Below are 24,109 nucleotides of genomic sequence, written 5' to 3'. Positions count from 1 at the left end.
GTATTTGCTTTAGAGAAGTTTCGTGCATATATTCTTGGTTCTCCTATAGTCATCTTTACTGACCATGCAGCTCTCAAGTATTTATTGACAAAGAAAGATGCAAAACCAAGGTTGATTAGATGGATACTTTTACTCCAGGAGTTTAATATTATCATCAAGGACAAGAAAGGAGTAGAGAATGTGGTAGCCGTCCATTTGTCTAGGCTCACAGTTGCTGAAACTGAACAACCGACACCTGTTCTTGATTCTTTTCCTGATGAACATCTTATGTTAGTTGAAAATTTGCCTTGGTTTGCTGATATAGTAAATTTCTTGGTGGCAGGACAAACACCACCTCATTGGAGCGCTCAAGATATACAGAAATTCATGCATGAGGTGAGATCGTTCTTCTATGATGATCCTTACCTTTTCAAGTATTGTTCAGATCAAATCATTAGGAAGTGTGTGCCCAATGATGAAATTTCTGGTGTCTTCAATTTTTGCCATATGGAAACTTGTGGTGGACATTTTTCAGCCCACAAAACAGTGGCCAAAATTCTTCAAAGTGGATTTTATTAGCCAACCATGTTCAAGGATGCCTTTAGTTTTTGTAAAACTTGTGAACCTTGTCAGAAATTAGGAGGAATCACTAGGAGAAATATGATGCCTATGCAACCCATACTAGTGATTGAAATTTTTGATTGTTGGGGGATAGATTTTATGGGACCATCTCCTTCTTCTTATGGCTATTTATACATTTTGCTTGCCGTTGACTATGTTTCTAAGTGGGTTGAGGCTGTCCCTTACAAATCTAATGATCATCAAGTTGTTTTAAAATTTTTGAAAGAAAACATTTTTGCAAGGTTTGGCATGCCCAAAGTTATAATCAGTGATAATGGCACCCACTTTTGTAACAAGCATTTCTCCGCCTTAATGAAGAAGTATGGTATCCATCACAAAATCTCTACTCCCTATCATCCTCAAACCAATGGACAAGCTGAACTAGCAAATAGGGAGATTAAAAACATTCTTGAAAAAACAGTTAACCCAAACAGGAAGGATTGGTCTTTGAGATTGTCTGAGGCCTTGTGGGCTTATAGAACAGCCTTTAAAACCATTTTGGGCATGTCTCCATATAGACTAGTGTATGGTAAGGCTTGCCATTTGCCTGTAGAGTTGGAACATAGAGCGTATTGGGCCATTAAGCAATGCAATTTTAACATTGATAAAGCTGGTTGTGTGAGAAAATTGCAGTTGTCTGAGTTGGATGAGTTGAGGATGGATGCCTACAACAACTCTAAGTTGTCCAAAGAAAGAATGAAGAACTTCCATGACAAACACATCCAACGTAAGACTTTTGAGTCTAATCAAAAAGTGTTATTGTACAACTCTCGGTTACACTTGTTCCCTGGTAAGTTAAGGTCTCGATGGAGTGGGCCTTATGTGGTACAAACTGTTTTTCCTCATGGTGCTATAGAGATAATGAATCCTATCAATGGTAGCATTTTTAAGGTTAATGGTCAAAGGCTCAAGCCTTTTATTTCTAACTTTGCACCTGAGGAATCTACTCTACATTTGCTTGATCCTAATTGATGGTTCTTGATCTATCCATATCTTTTCATTGTTTTCTTTTGTTCTTCAGTTTTTATTTTTTTATTTTGGCTGCATTCCTTTCAAAGCTATCCAGGTACTTCCTTTTCCTCTTTTCTTCAGTTTTTCTTTAAATTTTCGGTTCTTCTTTTTGTTGTTTTGCCCCTTAACTGCTCTCTTTGTGTAAATTCTTTCGTTTCTCTTGCATCATTGAGGACAATGCTACAATCTAGTTGGGGGGTGGAAGAGAATTTATTTCTCTGTTTGCATGCCTTAGACATATTTTGGTCCACTTAAAAAAAAAAAAAAAAAGAGAGAGAGAGAGAGATTTGTTGAGGTCATAGAACATGTGGAATGTAGTGCAAATAAGAGTATATGTCAAAAGATGGATTTATCCATTTTATTTAGTTGTTAAACCAAGGGAAAGATGTTAAAAGTTTTGCTAAAACACACACAACACATACCCAGAAGGCCTAGAAAGACTACATTGAGTCATTGTTGGTTGATTTACACTTCAATTGTTTAAAACTCTAATAAACCATATCCTAATGGCTTAAGAAGAAATCTGAAATGAATTAAATGAGAAAAGGGACAAGCCAGGGATCAAAAATAAAAAAATAAAAAAAAGAGAAGAATCCTTTAGGTAGACTAGTGGTAAGGGCTGACTTGTGAAAGTGTGGGTAGGCGCACATTCATAGGTCCGATTCCCCCACTAGGAAATCTAAAAACATAAATTACATCTGTGTAGGGGAAAAGGCTGCCTACTACCGAGGTCCTTACGAAAAAAAAAAATAGAAGTAGGCGCCTTTCAAAGTGTAATAGCGTGAAAGTCGCCACTACAATAGTTTTGAATTAGAGTAAGACCATGTGGTTTTCTCAGATTGGTTGTTGTGATTGAAACTGTTAATGTCTCTTGGTAGTCGATCTTGAAATTCTAACTCCATTTCCATGCACTTGAAAGAAAGCAAGCTTTGTTACATGTAATTCCCTTGGTTGATTAACTAAATGGTGTATAAATCTCTCAGTTGATACAAAATTCATATTAATCTATCTCCAATGTTCTTAAACTCAACAAGTTTATTTCATAGCATTTGATTCTTGGATTTTCTGAAATTGTATTTGGTAATCTCACCTTTGCATGAATTCTTTCACTCTTTTTGCTAGAGACTAGCAAAGAGCTAGTTGGGGGGTGTGATGAAGTGCTAGAAATGCATAATTAAGCTGTTTTAGTGAGTGATTTATTACATCAAATAATGGTTGAACAATTAATTATGCATCAAAATTTTAATACTTAATGAAAATTTATTGATGATAATATTTTGCACATCAAAGTCTCATATTTGCTCTTGAAATACTTAAACTATAATATCATTTCATTTATATATTATAGGGCATTTATGGAAGGAAACAAAGAGTGGGACCTATAAAGAAATAAAAGAATTGATTATGAGTGGAGCAGGAACACTCACACAAGCAGCATCACATGGACAGCAAATAAACTCACTCGGGCATCACATGGACAGCAAACAAACTCACTCGGGCACCACATGGACAGCACACAACCGGACTCACACATACAACACACATGCAGAAAAGTGACACACCCACTCACACACACTGTACAGCAGCAGAAAGACACTCAACCGGATTCACACATGCACACACACATGCAGAAAGAGACTCACACATGCAATACACATGTAGCAGACACTCAGACGTGTAGCAAGTCAGCAGAAGAAAAGAAAAAAAAAAGACCAGCCTTCAGGCAGAACACTAGCTCACACACGCTGCACGTTACAGTAGACTCACACATGCAGAAAAGTGCAAACACAGCAGACAGCAGCCTCAAACGTGATAGCAACTCACACATACAACAGAACACTCATTCATACTCAAACATGCAGACCAACTCACACATGCAATACACATGCAGAAAGAAACTCACGTTGAAGACAGCAGGATGCTGGAACTCACAGATGAATGTGCAGCAACAAACCCACATAGACAACATGCAAGAAAGCAACGGAATCTTGTGCTGGACCAAAAACAGAACCATGCACATGCACGTTGCAGGAGAAGAAGTGGATCAGATATTTATTTAGCTGGAGGCAGCAGCAACAGGGAGAGTAGCTCAGTTTTGGAGTATTCTTGCTTTGTTTTCATACTGTTCAGTAGCTTAGTTTTTGAGTTGTTAGTTTGTTCTTTCATTTTTGCTTATTTTTTTCGTTTAAGCTGGAAAACAGCAGAGGGGGGTAGTCTAGGATTTATTTTCTTTAAGCTTGGGCAGTTGTTTTGATTTTTCTGCACTTATTTCATTTGGCCTTTTGGTCTTCATGGCTGGAGGTTGTCAATATTGGCTACAACAGTAGCTTAGCTTGGAGTTGTTATTTTCCTTTCATTCGTTTAGACGGAGAAGCAGCTGGTTTTGTTTTTATTTTCATTCTTCTTTCGGTTCCAGACCTAGACAGTAGAGTAGGCTAGTTTTATTTTTCTTTCCTTTTTCGTTTAGCAGAAACAGCTAGTTTTGTTTTTTTTTACCTTCACTTTCTTGTTTTTTTCATTTAGTTCTAGGGAGTAGAGTGTAGCTGAGTTTTAATTTCTTTGCTCTTTTCTTTAAGGAGGCAAGTGGCTGTTTTTGGAAGGATTCAATTTGGCTTTTCCAATAGACGGATAGTAATGTGGTAGTTGAGAGTTTTTAATTTTATTTCTTTTCCTGTTTTTCTTCTTTACGTTTTTCTTTCATCTAGCATTTTGGAGGTGGTTTTCTTCTTGGTTAATTTTTGGCTTTCGGCTTATTTTTATTTTAGATTTCTTTTGCTTTTAGATTTTGTCATGACTCATCTTAGACTTATCTTTATTGTTAGAATTATCATGCGTAGCTAATTTTTGAAGCTTGGGTTGTGGAATGAAGCTTGATTTGTTTTGGATTCTAGTATAGTGCAATATTTTGTCAATTAATGATGATCACTCTATATTACTAGTCGGATTTGAATTAAAAATAGATTGTGGCTCTTGCTCTTGTTTTGTTGTTGACATAAGGCACAATAAAAGCTTGAAAACCATCAAGGCCTCTCTCAGTTGTTTGTTAATGTGTGTTTGACTAGTAAAGTAGAGAATCCCTTAGGAAAATATTGCAAAACTTGAGCTTAGCTTTTTATCTTCCGTTTATCAATGCCTTGACTGGATTGTTAATCGAGATAATTATCTAGAATCCGAAATAAAGAGAGTCTCATACCCAACCCAAGTGTTCGTTAATTTGTTTTTCTTAAGAAACTCTAATTTCAACTTCGATTATCTTTTTTTCATTGCATTTGAATTTTATTTTCATCACTCATACTTGATTCATTTGTTACTCACAAATCTCTTATACGATTTGATAACCCATTGTCCCTGTGGAATACGATTCTGGATTTATCCTTGATACAATTTGACACTTCTACACTTAGAAGCACATTCGACCACGAGTCAGACGACAGCACAAAACATGAACAAAACAAATAGAGACCACAAAACAAGAAGACGAGGATGAAGGCAACACTTTGATCGACAGGGAAAGCTAGGTTTCGAAGAGAGAGAGAGAGAGAGAGAGAGAGAGAGAGAGAGAGAGAGAGAGAGAGAGAGAGAGAGAGAGAGAGAGAGAGAGAGATGACATGAAGGGAGGGCAGCGGAAGCTAAAGATATTGAAAACCCTATAAGTTAGAAACAAGGTGGTACATAAACCCAGGTACCGGGTTTTAAAATCGGTACTCGGGTTAGACAACCCATACCAGGACTAGATAGGTCCGAGTTTTGCAATACGAGTTTCAGCCCAAATTCAATCTGGGCTGAAATCCGAAACCAAAATCCGGTTATCTGGGTTCCAAACCGGGCCGAATTTTTGAACAGTTTTAGTGCAAACTAAGTGGGGGTGTAAAAACATGAAGCTCGAAATGAAGAAGGAGAAACCGAGAGGCTGTAAGACCTTTAGTAAAAACATCAGCTATCTGATCATTAGTGGACAAATATTTGATGACAATATCTTTATTAAGAAATTGACTCCAAAATCTTGGCCCTATATTTTTGTTGGATATTCCACTTCTCAGAGTGCATATAAGTGCCTTGATCCAGCCACTAATAGCATTTTCTTATCCCGTCATGTTCAATTTGATGAAACCACATTTCCTCACGGAGCACTACTTCATACAGTCAAAATATACTAACATAAGTTTTCATTTATACATTCAATTTCATCTACATACTTTATATAAAGTGTACATTTCATTTGAAAATATTACAAGATGGGGCTTTCTTTAAAAAGGTTTTCCTTTCTCATAAAACATTATCACACCTTGTTCATTCATTTGTAAAGAGTTAAATGATCACACAATACTCACTTTAATTGTTTTCACTTTTCCTTTGGCTGGTACACACTGTTACATCCCGTGTGTTGGGGTTGCGGTCTTTTGGTAGATTCTACCCATGGCCATGGGTTGGGAATCTCTTTCAGTTAAGGGGTAGCACTGGATGCACTACTAGTACTACTTACCCAGCACTATAATCAAGTCTTTTGGTACCATCATTCATTCAATCATGTCTGTCACATATTTTCATACATTAAAACATTCATTTCTTTTCATTCATTCAGTCCTCTTCTTTTCATTCATCAATCTATTTTATTCATAAACATCATTTAAAAGCATAAGCTTAAACATCATCATTTAAAAGTATCTTAGAAAAGCATAAACATGAGCATCATCATAAACATCAATTCATAGCATCCTTGAACATCAATTAATGGGATTATTTAAAATCATTTCATAGCCTCATTTAAAATCATTTTCATAGCATCATTTAAAATCATTTTCTTTAAAATCATTTTCATAGCATCATTTAAAATCATTTTCATAGCCTCATTGCATCACTTCAAATATCATTTAAAAGCATCAAGCATAAACCTCAATGTTTCATTTCATGGAACATACGTATAACAAGTACTACATGTAACATCCATTCACATGCATATAAACTATTACTTTGGGTGCATAAAAATGGGCTACCACAGAAGGCCTTTACATGCATATACTTTTAAACATCATACATAGCATACTTTCACAAAACATCATCTCATTTCATTTCATAAAACATCTTAAAGAGAAACATTTCATTTTCATTGCATATCGTTTAGAAAATGCTATAAGAGTATGAACGTATTATTTACCTAAACTCCATGCCATACTCATTTCATGTAGTTCATTCATGTGTGTGTCAGATGGCAACCTACATGCATATATAACTTATATCATTCTCACTTCAAGTTCATAACCAACTAAAACTTAGAAAATACGTAAAGTGCTCTTGACTTTGGACTTCCTTCATCTATACATACTCTTCCATCTAATTTCCATCTTCTATGCTTTCCTTTATCATGTTTCCTAATTATTAGGAATGAAACTTGTGACCCACTTGAGGTCACCTTCCCAATACATAGCCTCCTACTTGACATTCTTATCCTTCATAATGAACCTCCTTGATTCAGTTTAAAGGCTGAGACACACAATCACCTTCATCATACTCTCTACCTACTTAACCATCCACTCTGATGCATAACTCAAACCAACCAAGTCATGTAGCTCAACCTTGGCCAGTACATAATCCCTTCCTTCATTCATGTATAACCTAACCAACACCTCCTCGTAATCTTGACCATGCAGAATGCACAACTTTAATCCAACCTTGAGGCTTAAACACTGCGTACTCATGCTTAAGATAAATTATCCATTACATATGATAAATTTGTCCAGCACATACATCCAACCAATTGACACATGTACCTCACCCCTTTTATCACGTAAGATTAACTTATAATTCACTAAAATGTCTACTTGTTTAAACAAGCTTCAGACGTAATGATACTACGTCCAACTCAATTCCAACCAAACACATCACTGTACACACCACATCGAAACTACATAACTTATCCTGACACTTTACTCAACCCACATGACATACAACTACATCATGACTACACTGCACCCAATCACTTTACACTACACTTCAAACTACATGGCTCATCTCAACAATTCAAGTAGCATCCTGCCACTTCACAACCACCCCATCGTCTCATCACTTCATAGAGAAAATTTATAATAGTCCTGCTACTTCACAATCACAACTTTGTCACTTCACAACACACTGCCACATCACCCACTTCACAACACACTATCACTTCACACTACTTACAACCATAACATAAACCGCATAGTAATGCCTAACACTCCAACTACACCACCACGTAATACACTTTATAACTACATAATAGCCCATCACTTCAAACTACAAAATTTTGGAACACACTCCACAATTGCAAAACCATCACAACACTTCACAAAGCTCAACCACAACACAGCTTCACATCACAAACAACTCCATTCACAAATCACAACACAATATAATTATTAATTAAAAAAGGGGGATAGGAATTATACCATAGCAAGAGGCTGAAAGCTTGCGTCACTTGCTGCCTGGCATGGTCCCGTGGTGGCAGCTGCACACATGCAAGGATGGACTGTTTGGGTGATTGGAACTAGGATTTGGTGGGGACTCTATGGTGGAGGCAGGAGGTGGGAATTGAAGGCTGACTAAGAAAGAAGAGGGAGGCAAAGGCCTCAGTTGGCTAGGGTATGATGGTGTTGGAGTTGGGTCACAGGATTGACCCCGGGTGGCGATGGTCGTGGCTGGATGCTGCGCACATTAACAAAGCACTAGATTGAGTGAGATCCATGGGGCAAGGAGAGAGACATGTGGTTGGGATGAGGTACAGTGGCTCGTGGTGGTTCGGCACCACAATTTAGGTGGAGCTGTGGGAAACAAGACATAGAAAAGCATTTAATTTAAATAAATTAATAATCTCATCCTTGAGATACTTCACGCTCCTAAGTAGCTTCCTACACCCGGCCATAGCGTGGAAGCAACCTGATGAGTGTGCGAAAGTGCACTCTAAATACCCTATTATTTGACTAAAATGTTAAAATGTGAATATAAATCATAGAAATTAATGTATATTCTTAAATTGAATTTCTATTTACGTTATGATACTCCTGAGCAGTTTTTATTATGTTTAATTTCAGATTTTATAAAGTAGCAAGTCAAGCCCAGTCAAATCCAAAGGAGGACATTCATGGAGTTTGAGAGCAATTTGGAAGAAAAGAAAAAAAAATCACAAAATGAAACAACAAGAAGTCCAAGTCCAAAATTCGCTAAGAGAATGTCTGGACATACTTTAGTCTTTTGAATGTATTTTTTTACTCACATATCGGATGGATACGATTCTTGATGCATTAGAAAGCTATCCTAAAGGGCTATAACTTTGTCTCTAATAAGGATTTCTAAATTCGAATTTTTGAAGGGTGTACATGGCTGTCAAGATAAGTCCTAAAATTTAGGCGATTTTTTTATGCGAAAATTAAGAGGACATTAGGGTTTCTTTCCTACCCCATATAAGCATATCATTACACAAAATAGAGGAGGAGGAGAGGCACAAGTGGCAGATCTAAAGAGAGGAGAAAATCACTTCCATGGCTACCGTTCACTTCAATTTTCTCTGGAGATTTTTGTTATCCAGTATATTTATGGGTAACTAAATTTTCAAGTAGGATTAGGGATGAACTTGCACATTAGATGGTATTTTTTTATTTATTTTTAATTCATGTATTTGATTTTCAATTGCTAAAACTCTTTTGTTTTATCATTCTCAACTCATCGTTGATGTTTTCTTCTTCAAATAATCATAAAATTTATTCTGTTTATGGATTCAGTCATACTTTTTCTATTGAATGGATTAGTTCTTTGATTATGTTTGGATCAATTATTTATCTATATTGATTTTGTTTTTTGCTGCAATATTACTCCCTGAGTATATTGTCGTCATTGGATTTTCTCAATAGGGGTAGTAATTTACGTATTTTAAAAGTGGTGAATGATTTTTTTCAAAGGGTTAAATTTTATTTAATTTTGGTTTATAAATCTATACCTTCCGATTGGGAATTTCATAAATTGAGTTCCTAATTGAGTTATCCAATGAATTAAGAATAATTAAAATACCAGATTTGTGCAAGGGATTCCTGATGCTCTAGTGTTTGTCAAATTTGAGTACTTTTTTCGTTAATCACTTTGCTTCACTTTAATTTACATTTAAAATTAGTCTTTGTTCTCCATTACTTATTTAATATTTTTCTTTAATTTCTTTGTTCCTCTTGCTATTCTTTTAATTTGTCTCCTTATGGAATCGACACCCCAAAGCTGTGCTACAACTACCACGTTATTCTTTGGGCGTAATCAAATTTTGGCACCGTTGCCGGGAAAATGGTAGAACAATTGTGAGATAATTTTTCTTTTCAACAATTTGTAAAGGCGGTAACTTCGTTCTCTCTTTTAGCTTGATGCATCTTTATTTTATTTTATTTTTCTTTTTATAGTTTTTTTAGTGTTACGTTTTTCTCTACCTTGCATGCACAGGTATAGAGACGCCTTGGATCAGTTTGCTTGTAAACCTGTGTTAGAGTCAGAGTTTAATTTTTTTGATCATTTGTTTGATAATTCTTCTAATTCTGAGAAAATGAGTGAACACGAAAATTAACCCACTAGGACCCTTCAGAATTACCTCCACCCTACACTACAGCCACACCATCATGCATCATGTTTCCAACTAATATTTGTCAATTGGATTTTAAAACAAGGATGATACAATTACTCCCTACTTTTCATGGCTTAGAAAATGAAAATCTATATGTGCACATGTAGGAGTTTGAGGAAGTAGTTGCAACTTTTCATAGTCAAAATGCAACTAATGACATTGTGAGACTTAAGTTCTTTCATTTCTCTTTAAGGATAGAGCTAAGAGTTGACTATACTCATTGAGACCACGATCTATTGGGTTATGGAATGAGATGACTCATGTCTTCTTTAATAAATATTTTTCCCAACATAAGACCAATGCTTTAAAAAGGCAAATCTCCACCTTTGTACAAAAGGATAGTGAGACTTTGTATCAGTCTTGGGAGAAATTTAAGGAGCTATTGAGTATGTGTCCTCACCATGGGTATGAGAATTGGCGCTTAATGAGCTATTTTTACGAAGGACTTACACCTAGAGAGCATCAATTTGTGGAGATGATGTGTAATAGTGAGTTCTTAGAGAAAGATTCTGATGAGGCCATAGAATACCTCAATAAGCTTGCTGAAAAAGCTCACACTTGAACTGGATCTATTGCTACTGAGAGCACAAATAGGTCACGACTGCAAGAAACCTAAATGGTGGTGGAATTTACCATCTCAAGGAAGAAGATAACCTAAAGGCTAAGATTGAGATGCTCACTAGGGGGCTAGAGGTGTTGAAGAATAAAGACTTAAAGCCAACACATGTGGCTAATCATGCAGAGTCTTTTGGACCATGTTTTGTGTGTGGCGGGTAGATCACCTTGCCCAAGGGTGTCCCACATTTGCTGAGATGAGAGGGATGTATGAGGAACAATGTAATGCCTTAGGTATATACATGAAGCCTGTTGCACTTTTCTCTGATACCTATAATCTGGGGTGGCGTAATCACCCCAATTTTAGCTGGAAGTCTGAAAACTAGCCGCCTGCACAACCCCTTAGATCATATCCTGCACCATATCATGCACCTTCATCTTCTATGAGTCCTTTAGAAGACACTTTGCATACTTTTATTGAGACACAGAATAAAACTAATCAAAAGTTTGAATCTTTGATTATGCAGGTTGTTGAAAAAAAACAAAGAGATAAAGAGTCATATATCCAAGATAATGAGCTCCTTGAGTGTGAATGAGCGTGGCAAGTTTCCTTCTCAATCTCAATCCGCACCCCAAGGTCAGCATATGGTACAAAAAAATTTGAAAGAAGTCAATGTCATTATGACAAGGAGTGGTAAGTCCTTACACATCCCAACAACTAATAAGGCAGAGGATGTTGAAGAGGAACAAAGAAATAATAGAACCGAGTTTCCCAAGGAAGTCGAGGTAATCAAGAGTCCAGTTAAGGTACCATTTCCTCAAGCTTTAAAATCTATTATGCGAACTTTGGATCCTAATAATGAAATCTTGGAGAACCTTAGGTAGATAAAGATTAACCTTCCTCTTTTGCATGTTGTTAAACAAGTTTCCCCTTATGCAAAAGTTCTTAAAGATTTGTATATAGTTAAGAGGAAGCACCATGTTAACAAGACAACAATTTTGACAGAGCAAGTTAGTGCTCTAATTGAACAGCGAATTCCTCCTAAGTACAAGGATCCTGGTTGTCCAACCATTGCATGTAATATTGTGAATCATGAGTTTGGGAAAGCCTTGCTAGATCTAGGAGCTAGTGTTAATTTGATGCCTTATTTCATTTATTTGCAGCTTGGTTTGGGTGAAATTAAGCCTATTTCTATTGTGTTTCAGTTGGCTGATTGTTCAACTAAGAAACCGAGAGGGATAGTTGAGGATGTTTTGATCCAAATTGATAAGTTTTATTATCCTGTTGATTTCTTAATTTTGGACACTCAATCAGTTGTTGAGTCTAACTCTAAGGTTCCTCTCCTATTAGGTAGACATTTCTTTGCTACGGCTAATGCACTTATAAATTGCAGGAATGGGTTGATGAAGCTATCTTTTGGAAACATGACTATAGAGGTCAACATTTTCCATATTGAGATACAGTCAATAGATGACGAGTGCCACCAAACGTACATGATTGACGCACTAATAGACAAGGGAGTTCACACAAATCATGATTTTGATCCCCTTGAATATTCCCTTGTGAATTCTGAGTTTGATACATCTATTAGTGATTCATCTGATGTTATTGATATTTGTACTGTTTTTTATGAAACTCAGGATTATGGCACACAGGCTTGGTAACAAAAATTTGAGGAGTTGCCTAAGAAATATGGAAAACAGATTCCTGTAGGTATGAAAGCACCAAGAGTTAAATTGAAACATTTGCCTAAGTCTAAAGTCTATAAGGTTAAAAGAAAAATGTTTCATGATAAAAATATTCTTAGGAAGTGTGATACCCCGTTTTTACGTGTATTTTCACTGAAGGATTGTTTTTAATTTGAATAATATATTGGTTTATTTATTTTAAATTAATGTATTTTAATTGGTTTTTAATTTATTTGAGGTGGTGTTTAATTTATTTTAGTCGTTTTACGGTTTTTAATATCGTTTTCGGCGGATCTGTTTTTGGTTTCTGGAGTAAGGATTGGACCTCATTTCTTTTCTTTTCTCTTTTTCTTTTTCCCTTTTCCTTTTTCTTTTTCTTCTTTTCTTCTTTTCTTCCTTTTTCTTCCTCTTTCCTTCCCGGTTTCTCTCTCCCCGCGCAGCTTTTCTCTCTTTTCTCCTTCCCGTCGCCGCCATTTTGACAACCCAATTCTCCGCCGTCCGGCCACCGTTTAGTGCACCACCACCACCATTCTCTTCCCCTTCTACCAGAGATCATCTCCACCAATTTTTAGAGCCATCGGACCAGCCGTTAGCAACCGCAAGTAGCCGGAAGTCACTGCACCTGCTCTGTTTTTGCCCCTGTCGCCGGTTGCTTTTGCAGCCCAGAACTGTCGCTCGCCGGTGGTGTGGCCTACACCACCCACCCAGTTTTCTTCCCCTCTCACCGGTGAACATTCCCACCAAGTTTCACCTCCATCCGAGCCACCGTTAGCCACCACGAGCTGCTCCAAGCCATACGGTTTTTCACCGTTTTCGTCGTCGTCGCACCACCTCCGGCCACCATCTCTTCACAGCTTCTTCCCCTACCTCTTGCCGACCTAAACCACCCATTTCTAGCCTCGATCCGTTGCCGGAGCAGCTCCCACGAGCTCAACTCCATTCAGCCCCTTTTTGGCCTTCGACCGCCATTTCCACCATCACCCACGGCCAAAACTCATTTCCCTTAGCTTCATAAATATCTCAAGACCATTCCCTATCAATCCCGAGCCTTGGTTTTGTCCCCGTTCAAAAGTGAAGATTTTACAACCCACGGCCACAGTGTAAATTACACTGTTACGTTGCTTTTCCTCCGCCGTTTGCAACGCCGCGAGCTTTCAAAAAATACCATATAGCGCTGTAAGTATTTTTCAAACCCTACTTTTAGATTTAAATATATTTTACTCTTTCAATAATTAATTGTTGTTGGTTGGCTGATTCCGGACTGAGTCCGAGGAGTTCGGGGGTCGGATGGACTGAGGACGGAGTGCTTGGTTTTGCTTGTTTGTGTTTGCTTGATTATTTAATCCATGAGGCGTGAGTTGCATATTGTGTTTATGTGCATATTGTTTTAATCGAGAAAATCCCATTTTATTGGCGTAAATGGTTTTTGGGTGCGTGAGTCCCACGAGCCCAAGCCGGGTTGGGTTATTATCTTGGTGGAGCTCCTCTGGTCACTCGGGAGTGGATAATACTGAGTGACATCCCCTGGGTTGTCGCAGGGTGACGACTGGACCGCACGATATGGTAACGCTGTCGTAACGACTCCGTGGTCCCTAGAGTGGCGGGGACTAGAGGATGGCCTGGCCAGGTACGCGCGGGGCGCGAGTCTGGGCATCGCTCGTTTAGGTGTGACATGCATAGTCGTTACCTGCGGTGTGGCACAGAGCCAGGGTGTGCGGGTGATCCCTAGGGGAGATCATGGTGCATGCATAACCGGTTTGTTTTTATGGTTTTCGGATGTGGGCCATTTTCTGGAAAAATGGCGATGTTGGTTTTCGAGGCTTTTGATCAATTTTCTAGGAAAATGGTGGTTTGGGCCATTATCTGGGACAATGGCGAGACTTGGTTTTAAGGATATGTTTTTGTGGGTCAAATGGGTTTTTGGCGTGTGTGGAAAAGTATGATTTTATGGGTTTTGCGTATTGGCATCACTTCATGCATATTGTTTGAGTTCTATATGTTTTTATCAAGTGGTGTTTGGATTTTACTTACCTGCAGCACCATTTTTGGTTCCGTAGATTTTGGTGCAGAGATCGAGGATGAGGAGGAGGACGCTGAGCTCGAGGACGCAACTCCGCCGGGGTGCTGAATTTATGCTTTGTATTTCGTTTAAAATTATGTTTTTGTCCTGTAATATTTTAATATGTATGTTTTGAACAGTTTTGTATTAAATTAAGAAAAATTATGGTACTTAGTTATATGACTTTGCTATCCGCTGCGTGTCCCTTCGTGCACATTTGTTGCTTTTGCACACATTTGGCACACGTCGTTAGGGTGGTGACCTGTGATGTCATCATCCGGACGTCTCGATTTCCCCGTGTCTGTGCATGGGGATTTGGGGGCGTTACAGGAAGAAGTTTAAACCTTATGACCGAATATACTTATATGATTTTGGATTTCACAAACACTAAGGAAAATTTCGGTCTAGGTGGACTGGCCCTGTTTTAGTAAGGAATGTTTTTGTAAATGGGGCGGTAGAAATAGAAGATCCTAAGAATGGTCAGATCTTTAAAGTGAATGGTTAGATCTTTAATGTAAATGGTCAACACCTTAAAGTATTAATTGATAGACATGTTTCGGAAGTGGAATACATTCCACTTGTGGATCCAGTCTATCAACCTTGACCACACCACCAATGTATGTTTTTCTTTATTTATTTTGTTTTGCTTTGTTTATTTTTGTTTTCTCTCATTTTCTTTCTTTTCCTTTTTGTTTGCTGCTGTTTTCTTTGTTTTTGATTGCAGGTTTCATTTTATCATTTCAGAATACCATCTTTGGTGCTTAGCTAGCTACCATTGTCACTCATCAGGTGTATTCTACCATTTTCAGTTACTTCCCATTCAATTTTGATTATTAAACATTGAGGACAATGTTTCATTTAAGTTGGGGGGTGGTGGTGCAAATTCAGTATTTAAAATACTTGTTGAAACTCTGTGGCATATTTTTATGTGTTAATTTTTTTTAATTTGCATCACACGTGCATCATTTTCATATGTGTACTCATTCTCATTCATAGCCATCTTCGTGAATTCATCAAACCCACCATAATCATTTTTGCTGAAGCATTCACAGAACTCTTAATGCACTTATCTAAGTTTTTTGGTAAAATGGTAGTTTGACACATGTAGCTAGCGAACTCTTTTGCTTAAGTATTCATGTGAGTTTAGAGAGGATTGAGAGCATACAAATGTAGTAAATTATGATAAGAGTTTATTGATCTGTTGAATTGGGCACTTCTTTTGAGAATATCATTACATGTTTGTGGTACAATGATGGATATACTTAAGATATGACGAAGGTCAACTTAGGATTAACGTTTGAGCCTTTCAAGCTATCTATTTCCATCATAGACCCTACTAGCCAACTTTGAGCCAATAAACACATTAGCTTTTTTTTCATATGCCCATATCATCCATGTCTCTCCACATTGGAGTATAACCTATACACTGAATTTTTTACCCTTTTTACTTCCAAGTGTATACTATGTGTGGAATTTGCATTTTCTTTCTTTTATTTTATCATTTTCAATTAAAAAAAAAAGAAGAAGACGACAGGAAAAAGAAAGAAAAGAGTACAAGTTGCATTCAATTGAGTGAGCTCCAAAAAAAAAGTTGGTAGAAATAGAAAGAATACAAAAGTGGCATGTGTTGATCTATCAAATTGTTAAAAAAAAATGGTCTATCAAATTGTTAAAAAAAAAAAAAAGAGGAAGAATAAAGAAAAGCATTATTATTTGATGATCTGAAAAGTTAGAGAGTACATCAAGTGAGAAGTGTAGTCTATTGAGATATTTAATAAAATTTCCTTTGTATATACTTAGAAGTTTTTGAATCCCTTTTATCCTTTTTTTTCATATAGCCCCGAAACCAAGTCACATTACAATCTTTTGTATTGACCGTTCTGATTCTAAGTAAGTTGTTGGAAAGACTGGCGGAAGTCTCATTTGTTAGTGTTCCTATCATAAGATCAATGTTCGCTTATTGTTGTACATAATTGCCTAATTTTCCATGAGAGTTTGTATACACCCATTGTCAACTCCATAGAGAGAGCTCTTACATGAAACACTATTATACCCGTGAGTTATGGAGTTAAACCTTTTTGCTTGAGATGTTCTTGATGTTGCATGTGTCAAGGTTAGTGGTACAATGGTTATGGCTTGGAGAACACACACACACTCTGTGGATTGCTATAGGTGGATTGATCTTGATGGGTTATTGGATTCCTTAGATTGTTTTGATATGTGAATCTAAAAAGTGTAACTTGATGGTCTTTATGTGTGATTTTCTTTGGTCTCTTTCGTTGTTTTGACATGAAAATTGTTAGGGACTAGCAATGAGTAAGTTTAAGGGTGTGATGAGTGTGCGAAAGTGCACTCTAAATACCCTATTATTGGACTAAAATGCTAAAATGTGAATAGAAATCATAGGAATTAATGTGTATTCTTAAATTCACTCATCACAACCACTTGCATAAAGGAAATGAATGAGTCTATGTTTTAAGCAAGAAAAACACAGCACTTGTTCCCAAAACCGAGAGCCACGCCTTGTCACTGTTGAGGCCACCACACCACTACCAATAGAAGACTCTGGAGGACAAGCCTCCACCTTCGAACGCTACCCTAGTTGACACCCAACACCCCAATCCATAACTCCCACGTCGTGCATGGCGCGTAAATCCTCCCTCTCACCACACACACACACACACACACACACACTCTCTCTCTCTCTCTCTCTCTCTCTCTCAGAGTGTGCTCCACCACCAAAGCAGTCAACATCTCTAAGTGCTGCACCACCACCACCCATAAAATCGCAAACCATCCAATCAATAGCCAACCCAGTTGCACCTCTTCCTTGACTCCACAACATGACAAGCCCATACTAAACCACCACCTCCACACCATATAAAGACTAGCCCTACACCTCCACACATAGCCATCGCAACCTCTGTTCTAAGCTGGGAAAAACATACCACAATTTCCTTCTTTAAGCTAACAATGAAACAGTTTGCTCTCCCTCCCTCTCAATGCTATGCCATCATGATCCGCCTCAGCCAACCATAACTTTGCCGCTTACTGCCTCTCTCTATCTAGGTAAGTTTCCATCACAGAGGTTATTCCAAGTGTCTGTCTCTCATCCATTTCCCTAGTGGATCAATTTTTCTTAGAATTGCATAGAGCCTTCAAGTTTTTGTTTCATTTCAGTCTAACACGACTAAAACCTTAGTTTTTACAAAAGTGCCACTAAGCTTTTCTACCGTGCAGAAACTATAAAGTTTTTCTGTGTAATTTATTTTATGTCCTCAAGTTATAATACATGGTAGAGTTATATTTCCACTTGGCTCGAATTATTAAGTCAAATGATGTTTTGAGTTGGGTTTTGGTTTGGTGGATGCCAGAGACTTAATGGGTATTTTTCTTTTGGTGGCAACTTCACGTGTTTGCATGAACAATAAAAGATCATTTTATGGAGTAATATGATCTTAGGATTTGACCGTGCAATTGTTTGGAAAGTTATATGAAAATTTAAATGTTTGGAGAAACAATATTTTTAGGGTTTCGAGCATTTTAGGTTTTGAGAAATTAAAATATATTATTTAAGTATTTCAGATTTAATTATGAAGTATGTGTTCCCTGGAAAATTTATGCGAGTTGCATGATTATTTAATCGGCAACAAATGATATTCTGTTGGCACTATTATGAGGAAATTCAAAGAATTTTAAAAATTTCATATAAGTGGGGTTCCTATGCTTACGGGTGAAACTAGATCAAGCCGGTTTGCATTTTCAAGAACCGATTTTGCACTAGTTATCCTCCTAAATTGATACTTCCGGTTTTACAAATTCCGATATGGTTCGGTCTAGCTTTTCAGTTTTAATCAAGTGTCAATTTCATCAAAAAAATTGCTATAAATAACATATGATCAAACAAATTACAAATACTCATATTTAAGATTAACATTTTATGTTATAAATTATAATATAATATTATTTCATATATGATATATAATTATATATGATATATAAAAATTCTATATAATATATATTTTATATAATATACAAAATTAATTTTTATACATATATTTTATCCCAGCCAGTCTGGTCCCGAAAACTACAAAACCAAAATCGATTCAGATCCGGCCCATTCCAAGCTGGTTTTCACAATTTTCCAATTTAAACTTTCACCCCTACCTATGCTAGATTTTGCATTAAAAATAATGAATTGATGATGATTTATAAAAAATGAGCATGATATGTTTTGAATAGAAATGTGGAAACAATCTTAGTTATATATTCTGCATTACTCATGAAATCTATATAAAAGAGAGTGTTTTCTGACATGACTGGTATAGTCATAAGCAATATTTTGACATGTTGTTTTTGAAATGTGCAAAATAACAAATATTAAATTTGTGAATTTCATACATGTTATATGAAGATTGTGATGCCCCCAAATTACACTATGGATCAGATGGACATTTGAAGCATTGAAACATATAATATAAGGTTATCTGCCCCCATTGATGACCTATAATATGCAATATTTCTAACATGTATATAACATTATACAATATTCACAGTGTTTTTAGCAATATTATGTACCAAAATAAAAATATCTCAAATACTTAAAACATAACTCATACATATTGACATGCTAAACAACCATGATTATAACACGAGCCAAAAATGGTTGTAATCATAAGAGTGCAGGAGATCAAGCTCTTTAAGTATAAGTAGTAAACTAAGGTAACTACTAGGCTATCCATCGAAGAGCCTGCACAACTCATTAAAGAATGCCATAATACAATCTATAAATTGGAGCATAGAGGCTATGAGCTCCGCATTGTATTGTTGTCATCTAGTCAATTGTCTCCAATTGGCTGACCTCCTGTGCGCCCTTAGATCCTAAGACATGCTCTACCATTTAGGAAAAATGATAGTTGGGATTACCATGGTGAAATTTTATTATAAATTTCATCAAGTTAACAGAAAATTTCCATACAGGTTAATGATGCAAGCATGGCAATAAATGCATGAATGTATAATCTAAGTCATAAATAAGTATTACATAACTTGTTATATAACATGGCATGACTGACATAACTTGAACTTAAACATGAACTGAACTTATCTAAGACTTGACTTAACATAACATAGACTTGAACAAGAATGTGAAATGCATAAACTTGAAATCTTGTTCATTAAACTGAATGTGAGCATGAACTTAAACATAAACGTAAACTTGAAACATAACTGAATGTGAACTTGAACATAGCATAAACGTGAATATGAAACACGACATGAACTTGAACTTGAAACGTATTCTTTACTCATGGAGTTACCACTATATTCTTATCTCATGGGGTTACCAAGATAGCGTAGTATTGTCTCATAGAGTTCCACGATAATGTAGCCTTGTCTCATGGGGTTACCACGATATAATAATAACAATGAACTGAACAACAACTTATTTCATGACAGAATAAATCATGTGTAACAGATAAACATGAAATGAGCTAACATGGCATGGCACATATAATAATATACATACATAAACCGTAGTTTCCTTACCCATCACGCATACATTGTAAACTGATAATAAGCTTTTTTTTTTTAGAAGAGCCGGTAGCCACCCTCATAGCAGCCCTGTCCCAAGTTTATTAATGAACCCTCACATATGGCAGAAGAAAACCGTGGTTACAAAATATTCACATGAGAGTTTACATAAAATTAAGAAAGAATACCAAAATACAGGTGATCAAAAAGTTTCCAACCTAATAAAAATAACAATACTAACAACGAAAAAATGGGGAAAAAATAATTACAGTCATAAATAAGGAAGTCCCAAAAAATCCTTATGTAATAAGCCTCGAAGAATTCTCCTACTAAGGTCAGAACCTGTAAAATACTTACAACGATTTTAAGCACATTCTTTAGCAAGATAATCCGCAACCATGTTGGCTTCTCTAAAAATATGACGAATGGAGCAATGTAATTCAAAAAGCAAACTTTTTATATCATCCCAATAGTCCCACAAATACCATAAGTTACATTTACCAGCCTCAATCCATCTCACAATAACTTTATAGTAGGACTCCACCATTATGTCTCGAATACCCAATTGTTGTGCCAAATTTAAACCATCAAGTAAAGCTCTCCCTTCAACAATATTATTGGAAACCTGCCCATTGAGCTACAAAGCCCACAATCACCCGGCCACAATGGTCTCTAATAACCCCTCATCCACCGGCAAAATCAGGATTTCTGAGCAAACTTCCATCAACATTAAGTTTATACTTCCCTCTACTTGGCTTCATCCAAGCCAGAACTTTTATATTTTTCTTGACAACTTGAGCTATCAGACAATTTAAATCCTATAAAATTTTGATATCTTGCCACTGCAATCTATCAAACTTACGATGCAGAGAGAAAATATCTATTAACATCAGCTTAATTCACCACACCACACATTTCCAATCAGTTTTTTTCCTTCCATTCTATCATCACATCGTGCTCTCCACAATGCCCATGTGATAATGATCAGCCAAATTCCACGGCAACATCCTACTTGAGAAGATGCTGATGCTCAAAGCCACCAAACATTCATAACAATATGCCATCTTTGGAGCTGAGGGAGTTGAACACCCATAATACCTGCAAAATAATTCCAAACCATAACAGCCAAGTCACCACTGGTCAATAGATTCTTCTTGTGGTAATACACAAAAGTGACACTTTGATACTAGAGAAATGCCCAGCTTAGCAAGGATATCATCCACAAGTAACACTTGTTTTTTAGCACACCAACAAACAAATGACATTTTCTTAGGAACAAATTTATGCCAAAGCCATTTTCTCCACAAGCAAATAGGCCCTTGAGCTCTAATGAGATGCCAAGTAGATTTAGAAAGAAACTTCCATCTGGGTTAGGGTGTCAAATATGCACATCAGTTCCACTTGTTACCTGAATCGGCAAAGCAATTATTTTCTCAACCATCTCTTCTAACACCAACATTCGTAATTTAGACACAACCCAACTTGAATTAATTAGGATTCCAGCCACCAATAAATCTTCATCTCCACTAATATCTTCCAAATTCACCCTAGCCAGTTGTCAAACCAAAAATTATACTCACCATTTCTAAGCAAGATATGTGAATTGTTTATCACTATCGGCATCACTAACATAATGCCTTTCCAAAATCGTGATCTTGTGGAATTAGAAAGAACCATTGGGTGCTTCTCACCCACATATTTAGTCCTAAAGAATTTTGCCCAAGACAATTTACCATCCAGTAATTTCCAAGCAAATTTCATGAATAGAGACATTTGAACATCAACAAGGTTCCGAATACCCAATCCCTCTCCTCAATCGGCAAGCATCTATTTTTTCAAAACACCTATTTTCTTTTCTTTGTATCATCAGTCGAGCTCTAGAGAAAATTAGAGAAAAAACTCTTGAGAGCTTTGAAGACAACCTTAGGTAAATTCATAACAGATAAAACATAAATCGGCATGCTAGATAAAAGCATGTTTGAGAAGCATAATTTTACCCCTAAAGGATAGAATGTTACTCTTCCAACCAACCAATTTTTTTTTTTAATCTTCAACAACAAATGATCAAATAATTTGATTGTAATCTGTTCTGCATGCAATGGAACTCCAAGATAGTTACACAACCATTTACCTTCCATAAACCCCGTTATCATCAATACCTTTAATTTCCTAGCAATAGGAAAATTAGAGGAGAAAAAGATGGAGGACTTAGCCAAACTAACCAATTGCCCTAACATAGATTGCTATGCATGTAACATCTTCATAATATGCACTAGAGATCTTTTACCTCCATTTGCAAAAATCAAAACATCATTAGCATAAAACAAATGAGAAATCAAAGTACCTCCATTAGCATTAAAAGGCTTGACTTTCTCCTTCTGAAAATCATCATTAATCATTCGAGAAAGGAGCTCTTGTGATAAAATAAAAAGATATGGTCTTGTCTGATGCCACCAGAAAGTTTGAAAAAGCCCTTCAACGAACCATTAAGCATAATGGAACACATAGGAGAAGAAATACAATTAAATATTAGGTCCCTCCAATGATCCGAAAAACCAAATCGCTTCATTACTTCCATCAAAAAATGCCAATTCACCCTGTCATACGCCTTTGCCATATCAATTTTAATCATGGTGTTTCCGTCTCTCACTTTCTTGTTCATACCATGAATCATTTCTTCAGCAATAGAAATGTTATAAAACATGCTTCAACCATTAATAAAAGTTGATTGCTTTTCAAAAATTAATTTATTCATGATAGGCTCCAAACGATTCACCAAGACCTTGGAAAGGATTTTATAGACAACAGAACATAAACTGATAGGCCAAAATTGCAAGAAAATCCATGGTTCATCCACTTTCAGAATCAAGACAATATTGGTGGCACCAAGAAAGGTGGTTAACAACTTCCCCTCAAAAAATTCAATAGCTAACTTTGATAAGTCTTTATTGATAATATCCTAGGCACGATGGAAAAAACTTGCAAAAAAAAACATCAGGCCTCGGACTAGTATCTTGCGGAATCAACCATGGAGCCTCCCTAATTTCTATCATCTCAGGAACTCTGCAAAGCAGCTAATTATCAGCCTCAGAAATAATAGAAGTGGTTCATACTAGGATCCTCTAGGGAAATAGCCGATGTGGATAACTGTTGCTGGAAAAAATCTACAACCCCCTTAAGGACCGCTTCACCTTATTCAAGAATGTTACCATCTTCAAGAGTCATATTCTCCAATGCTTTAAATTTCTTTTTGCATCTAAGAGAAGCATGAAAAAATTCCGTGTTTTCATCCCCTTCATAAATCCACTTAATTCTTGATTTTTAACACCTCATAATCTCCTCTCTATGTAAATATTGAATATGCTTTTGCTTGCATATCAAGTGCTTAATTTCCATATCTTGTGAATAGTTTTGTTGGAAATTATTTTCCAGTTCTAGAAGTTCCTCTTCGATGACTTTAAGATCCACATCCACTCTGCTGAAGACCTCCCTATTCCACTTCTTCAATACTTGTTTCAATTTTTTTAACTTGCTACTAAATTTCACCATCAAACACCCTTGAATACCTTGGTTCCAACAATCACACACCACAGCTAGGTAATCATCATGATAGCACCACATTTTTTTAAAACGAAAAGGTTTCGGACCTTCCCACCTATCATGCAATAGATGAGTAACCATTGGACAATGATCAAACAATGTGCGAGGAAGATACTCCAAATGACCACTAGGGAAAGTCGATAAGAAAATAGTGTTCACTAGCACTCTATCAAGTTGAGCCTAGATTCGTCCACCCCCTAACCTCCCATTACACTAAGAAAACCGATTGCCGGAATAAGGAATATCAACCAAATCACAAGCTTGAATACAATTGTTAAATTCATCACGACCTCAAGAAGAATGGCAATTACCACCAATTTTCTCTTCTTCAGACCAAATAATATTAAAATCACCTCCAAGAAACCATGGCAAGCCACCAACATCAATATCCTTAAGATAATTCCAAAGAATGCGTCGATATTCTTGAAAACAAT

At 36.5% G+C, this 24,109-nt stretch overlaps 1 non-coding gene across 1 annotated transcript; it reads right to left on the bottom strand.

The window, feature by feature from the left end:
- Positions 1 to 10,540: 10,540 nt before the first annotated feature.
- On the bottom strand, positions 10,541 to 10,648 carry LOC122283564. Its single transcript, XR_006230963.1, has one exon. It is a non-coding gene; the product is annotated as a small nucleolar RNA R71 (small nucleolar RNA).
- Positions 10,649 to 24,109: the final 13,461 nt, after the last annotated feature.

Source organism: Carya illinoinensis, chromosome 11 (genome assembly GCF_018687715.1).
Source record: "Carya illinoinensis cultivar Pawnee chromosome 11, C.illinoinensisPawnee_v1, whole genome shotgun sequence".
Lineage (NCBI taxonomy): Eukaryota > Viridiplantae > Streptophyta > Magnoliopsida > Fagales > Juglandaceae > Carya > Carya illinoinensis.
This window is presented reverse-complemented; position numbering and strand designations above follow the sequence as displayed.